Here is a 5808-nt window from a genome sequence, read left to right on the forward strand (position 1 = left end):
GTGGGTAAAGGAAACTGAAGCATTCCCCCCTCCCCCGTACATTGCATCCATTGTCCCACATCCATTGTCATTTTCAGTGCTGGAGCTTAACTAAGGAGAAAAGTGCCTGGGAAAAGAGTCTATAGGGCCACAAGCCACTGAGAGCTGGCACTGGGCCCAGGGCAAGATGCCTAATTGGCCCCATCTTCTTACAGTCTCCAGAATGCTTTGGGGTAATAGAGATGCATTGAAAGGATTAAAGCTATGGAAACACAGACCTGAGATTGATAAACATACCCACATTTATTTTGTAAAAAATTTATTTTGTACTACAGTATGTAGCTTTGTCAATGCACTAGCCCCCTAGAAGCCCAGGCCCTGGAGATTTTGCCTACCCTTCCCCCCTCTCCTCAGAACCTGCAGGCAGGGGGATGATTTACAACCCTCGCCCACACACCTACTTTAAATATTAGATCCATCTAGATCCAATTAGATTCATCTTCTACTGCCTTATACAAATGGATTAAAACAAATGGGTCTGTGACCATCAGTGTGAGATTAACCATAATAATAAAGCAGTATACAGATCACAGTTTTTTCCCAAATTTGAAAGCAGTTCTGTACAGTCACTGTTGCCCACAGTACACACTATAATTTTTTATCACCTGCCATAAAATGTGGTCAAATTGGTTTGCAGGTTTTCATAGGCCTTCAACATATACACTGTGGGAAACTGGTGCTAGCCCAGAATAGAATGAGGCCATTATCCTTCTCTTCTCCATGCTAAATACAGGTGGGGCTTCCATATCCACAGATTATTCATCAACTGAGAACAGATCCCCCTGCAGATACGGAGGCCCCACCTGTAAGCCAAGCTCTTTTAACCATTCTTCAGAGGACTTTGTTTCCAGATTCTTCAACATCTTTGTTGCCCTACCATAAGTCTGTTTCACAGAATCTGTTATCAATGTACAGTTGAGATTACTTCTCAAGCCTGAACTCATGCAAGCAGTACGGTGCTAATCCCTCATAGTAAGCTTCACACTTTTTGGAGGTGATCAAAATACTTTTGGGCTGATCCAAATACTGGGATTGAGAAAGTTCTTTATAGGAAGCACACACTGCAACAACACTAACTACCCAAACTTATCCTCCACAGTTGGCGTTGATACAGCCACGGTGATGGAGCTAGGAGTGATTCTTAATGCTTTCTTGCTGTGAAACATTTTCATTAAAAATAATCTCTCCAGCTGCTTTTTGCCCCAGAGACAAAATGAAGACTTGGATCCAAAGAGCGTCTTCCTTTTGAGTAACAGATCCCCATGCCATATCACACATTGCTTTTACAAACTCTCACGCTCTTCAGCTCCAAGTCACAGATATTTATTTAATTACATCTTGATCCCACCTTTCTTCCAAGAAGTTACAGGTGGCATCCCAGGTTCTTCCCCACCCTCTTTTTATTCTTATATTGGAAATGTGAATTTGAATCCATATCTCCCTAATGCAACACTCTACACCAGTGGTTCTCAAAGTCCTATTCCGATTTGGGGATCAAGGTACTTGCTTGACGGTGCTGCAGTGATCATGGCACTATCAGGAGCAAGGGGCTTTTAAATGTACCTGGGAGGTTGCACTGGCCAGGAGGGTCCCGGAGGCTTGCAGCCCCATCTGTGGGCCTCCTTGATGCTTCAAAGAGCTCTAATTGATTAGACGGGGCTACGAGCCTCCCGGATTCTCCCAGAGGCCAGGACAACCCCCAGGTATGTTTAAAAGCCCCTTGCTCCCGGTGGCAGTGTAATCAATGTAGTGCCATTGGGGCACCCATTTTGGTGCCCTTAAGGAGGAATGGCCCTCTTCCAGTTCCCCTCATGGGTCATGACCTACCAGTTTGGGAACCACTGTTCTACATCACTGTCCTGTATTGTTTCCCTTGTGGGGCAAAATTCAGCTTCAGGGTGCTTATTTTTGGAGGGGAAATGGTAAACAGCTTAACCCATTTTTGCTCGGTCCACAGGTATACACATTTGGTCCCTGTTGCGTATATGCAATGTTGGGCAGAAATGGCTTAAGAGTACATCTGGAAACACAGACACTGCAACAAGTTAGCTGCATTCTGTAAAATGAAAAAAAGTCAGGATCCTGCTTAACACAACAACTGAGAACTCAATCCCAATGCATGAGTACTCAGAAGTAAGTTCATTACAGTCAATGGGACTTACTTCCCTGTCAGTGTGGATAGGATTGCAGCCTGAGTGTCACATGTAATTTGGCCTTAATATGTATATAATATTGTAGATTATTTTAACAAAGGGTGTGTATCTCGATTACATAAAGAGATTAGTTGCCTTGTGATGTTTTTGATTACGATATTTCATACACCTTGACAAAGATGATATCATGTTCCATCAATACATGTTGCTAAGGACTGAGAAGGAAAAACCCACAGCAAATCAGTTTTTAACCTTTCAAATGGCAGCAGAGGAGAACATGTCAGACAAAAGCAAATAAAAAAACAGGTAAAGTTGTTTAGCCTGTTCCCTATAGGCCAGCAATAATGCAGTGAATTCAGGGAATCCCTTATGCCCCGGGCGGAATGAAAAAAAGGTAATGCAGCCAGCAAGGCTGGATTTATTAGGCCAAGGATCCTGCTCCCATTTTATGACCATGAGGTCTTATTTTATTGATTTCAGTCACATGGGAAGTTGGTCATTATTCCAATGGGCCAGGAGCCCTTCATTAGGAACCAGACAAATTATTTTGTGTGCTAGATTTCAGCAAGACTCTTTGTATCCACTAGGCCCAACTCAGCCTAGGAACTGCTTTTTCCATGCCACTTTAGTAATGCACATATTGAGAAGCCTGTCCAAAACTGGTGGTATCAGACATGCAGAGGTTTTTTGTTCCCTGGCATTAAAACTGACACACTTCATTCTTGCAATCCAAAAGATGCATGTATACCTTCTTGAGCTGCTCTCAGAAAAATAACCAGGCCTACTTTTGCAACTGTATAACTACCTAGTTAATATTCCCTCCTGCCTTCCTTGCAGTGAGGACTCAGGGATCAGGACCACTAGCATAGCTAGAGGGGGCAAAATGGCAAGGACTGCAGGTGTTGCAATGCGCTGTGTAAGCAATCCACTTGCTGTCAGAGCCATTCTAGGCAGCAAAGGCAATGCAAAAAGCACTCACCAGACCAAACAATGTGTCCTGTGTGTTGCTCAGAATGGTTCCAATGGTGAATGGAAGGGGCTGCTTACACAGGGTGTTGCAGTGCCTGCAGTACTTATCGTTTAGCCCCCCAGCTACACTACTGATAAGAACTGTTTTCTGACTGTTTTGGTTGGCAACCTTCAGTCTCGAAAGACTATGGTATAAGCTTACAGCACCCAGTATTCCCAGGTGGTCTCCCATCCAAGTACTAACCAGGCCTGATCCTGCTTAGCTTCCAAGATCAGACGAGATTGGGAATGTGCAGAGTAACAGTTGCTGTTGGCATTCCCCCACATCTGCTCCAACGCCCTGTAATAAGGAGTTTGTCAAAGAATCTTTATGTGTCCTTATTCCTCCTTTTGGGATGATATTGTTTATGTATTGTCAGGCCTTGCTGATCCAAAGGGCAGACCAGTTGTAATCAAAATAGGGCTCAGTTTCCCTCAGGAAAACTTCAGTCACTCTCACTTTGGAGATTGTTTATTTGCTCACAAGATTCACACCCCATGTCACCCCTCCAAAAGGAAATGCCCAAAGTGACCAACAAGGCACACAAATGATATAACAATGAAAAAGGGTAAAGTAAGCTCTGAAATAAAATAAAATTAAATACAGAGAAAGTCTAAAACAAAAAGCTAATACAGCAGGAGGGGACATTTCAAAATCTTCCTGAAATAAAAAAAAAAGAATTTTTTTTTAATTTATTAAGCTATGGAAACACCAGTATAGAAGAACTAAATGGGCAAGGAGACTGACTTCTCATTAGAAAATGTTCATTTGGGAGGGTGATACTGCTGGAAGAAGGAGTCACATCATTTGTTTGGTTCATGTGGCTTCTCTAAACACACATTAGGGGTAACTGTTAGAACAAGCTCCAGGGGAACAGACCACATATGAAACAGGCCAAGCCTATGACAGGAACTTCTGGGACCTGGTACACTGTTGGTTTTCAGGCCCACCTCTGATAAGTGAGAGAGAGAGAGAGAGAGAGAGAGAGAGAGATCCTCCACCATATGACAGTTGGTCATACTGTAAGGCTTAAAAACGAGGTCACTATCCAGCTAAAGCAAAAGGACTTGCTTGCTTGAATTGCCCATGGAAATCCAAAGGACTTGAGAATTTGTGATGGAGAGATTCCGCATTTTTTTTAAAATGCAGAGAATATAATGTTTGCTGTCATCTGTCATTGTACATAGAGACTGGCAGAATAAAAACACAGTACCCTGCCCCAGAAAGCTTACAATTCAAAATTCAACAGGAAGGAAGCTAAAGAGAAGCAGGGGAAGAATATTATCTTTGGTTGTCCACTAATTGCATGTGAAGACCTGTTCATTGCAAAATTAGTGTGCATAAATAGGATTATTTCTCGTTTGCAGAACTAGTTTTCCCGCCTAAGGCCCTGTCTTCTCCATAGTCCAGAGTAGGGGTGCCCAAATCCTGGCCTGGGGGCCATGTGAGTCCTTTGGGGTTTTACAGCCCACGGGCAACCCCCAGTCTCCAATGAGCCTCTGAAACAACTGCTCTCAGCGTGAGGGCTACTGTTTGACCTCTTATGTGAGCCGCGGGTTGAGGGCTCCCTCCACTGCTTGCTGTTTCACACTTGTGAAGCAGTAGCGAAGGAAAGGCTGGCCTTTTAAAGGCCTTGAGATATTGCAAGACCTTCATTCATTCATATAAGTTCCACCTCCAATATATTCATTTATGTAAATTGATTCAGATTAAAAATATAAATTAACTCCCCCCCTCCCCACACACACACAGAGTCAGGGAGATGATTTGGCCCTCCTGCTCCAAAGTTTGGAGACCCCTGGTCCAGAGGGAGAAGCAAAGGGAGCTGTAGGGTTGCTACTTTGTAAAACGAAGTGGGGAAAAAGTTTTTCAGTGTCCCAAAAAAGGTCTACACTCTACCGGCTTTGGATCAGGGCCAGACAGGGGTAGTGCAAGGCAGGTCAAGACAAACATCACCTGGGAAGAATGGAGTGCTGGTTTCTGCAGGCAAAAAGGAGGAGTCCCTTGTCTGGGCATGGCCTCCCGCTAGTCCACCTGCCAGTGAGGTTTAAAGTTTCCGCCTGGGGACTCCAAGAACTGGCTGCCTGCAGACAGGCTGGTGGTGTCAGAGGGGCAGGGAAAGAAAGGCGTCATCGCCGGGGAATCTAGAGGGAGCTCTCGACCTGCTGGTCAGCAGCCTGTCCGGGCTCTGATTCACCCAGGGCGCGCTCGCTCCTGCAGCATCATCAGGACTACAGAGGAGGAGGAGGGACGGGCTGCTTGCGAGAGGGCTGCTGCTGGCCCCGGCCACGCCAAGCGCCGGAGCGATCCTGCCGGGTGCCAGCCCAGCAGCGCTTCCTCCTGCGCCAGCCAGGCAGCGAGTGGCGCGTGCCTTTCTGGGCCACCCTCCAGGGCTGGAGGTGGCCACCCAGAGAATGTCCCTGCCGGGGAGCAGCAGCGTCTGCCGCCTCCGGAGGCGAGTCACCTGGCTGGCGTGGCGTGGCGCGGCTGCCCTCCGCCACCCCCACCTCTGACTGAGCTGGTGGATTACCGCGACTGGACTGCCATGGAGAGGCCGGGTTAGAGAGGCTGCGGCCGGCTCGCTCGTCCCTCCTGCCGCCGCCGCCG

At 46.2% G+C, this 5808-nt stretch overlaps 1 pseudogene; it reads right to left on the reverse strand.

The window, feature by feature from the left end:
- Positions 1-3356: 3356 nt before the first annotated feature.
- Positions 3357-3476, reverse strand: LOC136642312 (5S ribosomal RNA; annotated as a pseudogene).
- Between the last annotated feature and the right edge of the window lie 2332 nt (positions 3477-5808).

This window comes from Tiliqua scincoides, chromosome 2 (assembly GCF_035046505.1).
Source record: "Tiliqua scincoides isolate rTilSci1 chromosome 2, rTilSci1.hap2, whole genome shotgun sequence".
NCBI lineage: Eukaryota > Metazoa > Chordata > Lepidosauria > Squamata > Scincidae > Tiliqua > Tiliqua scincoides.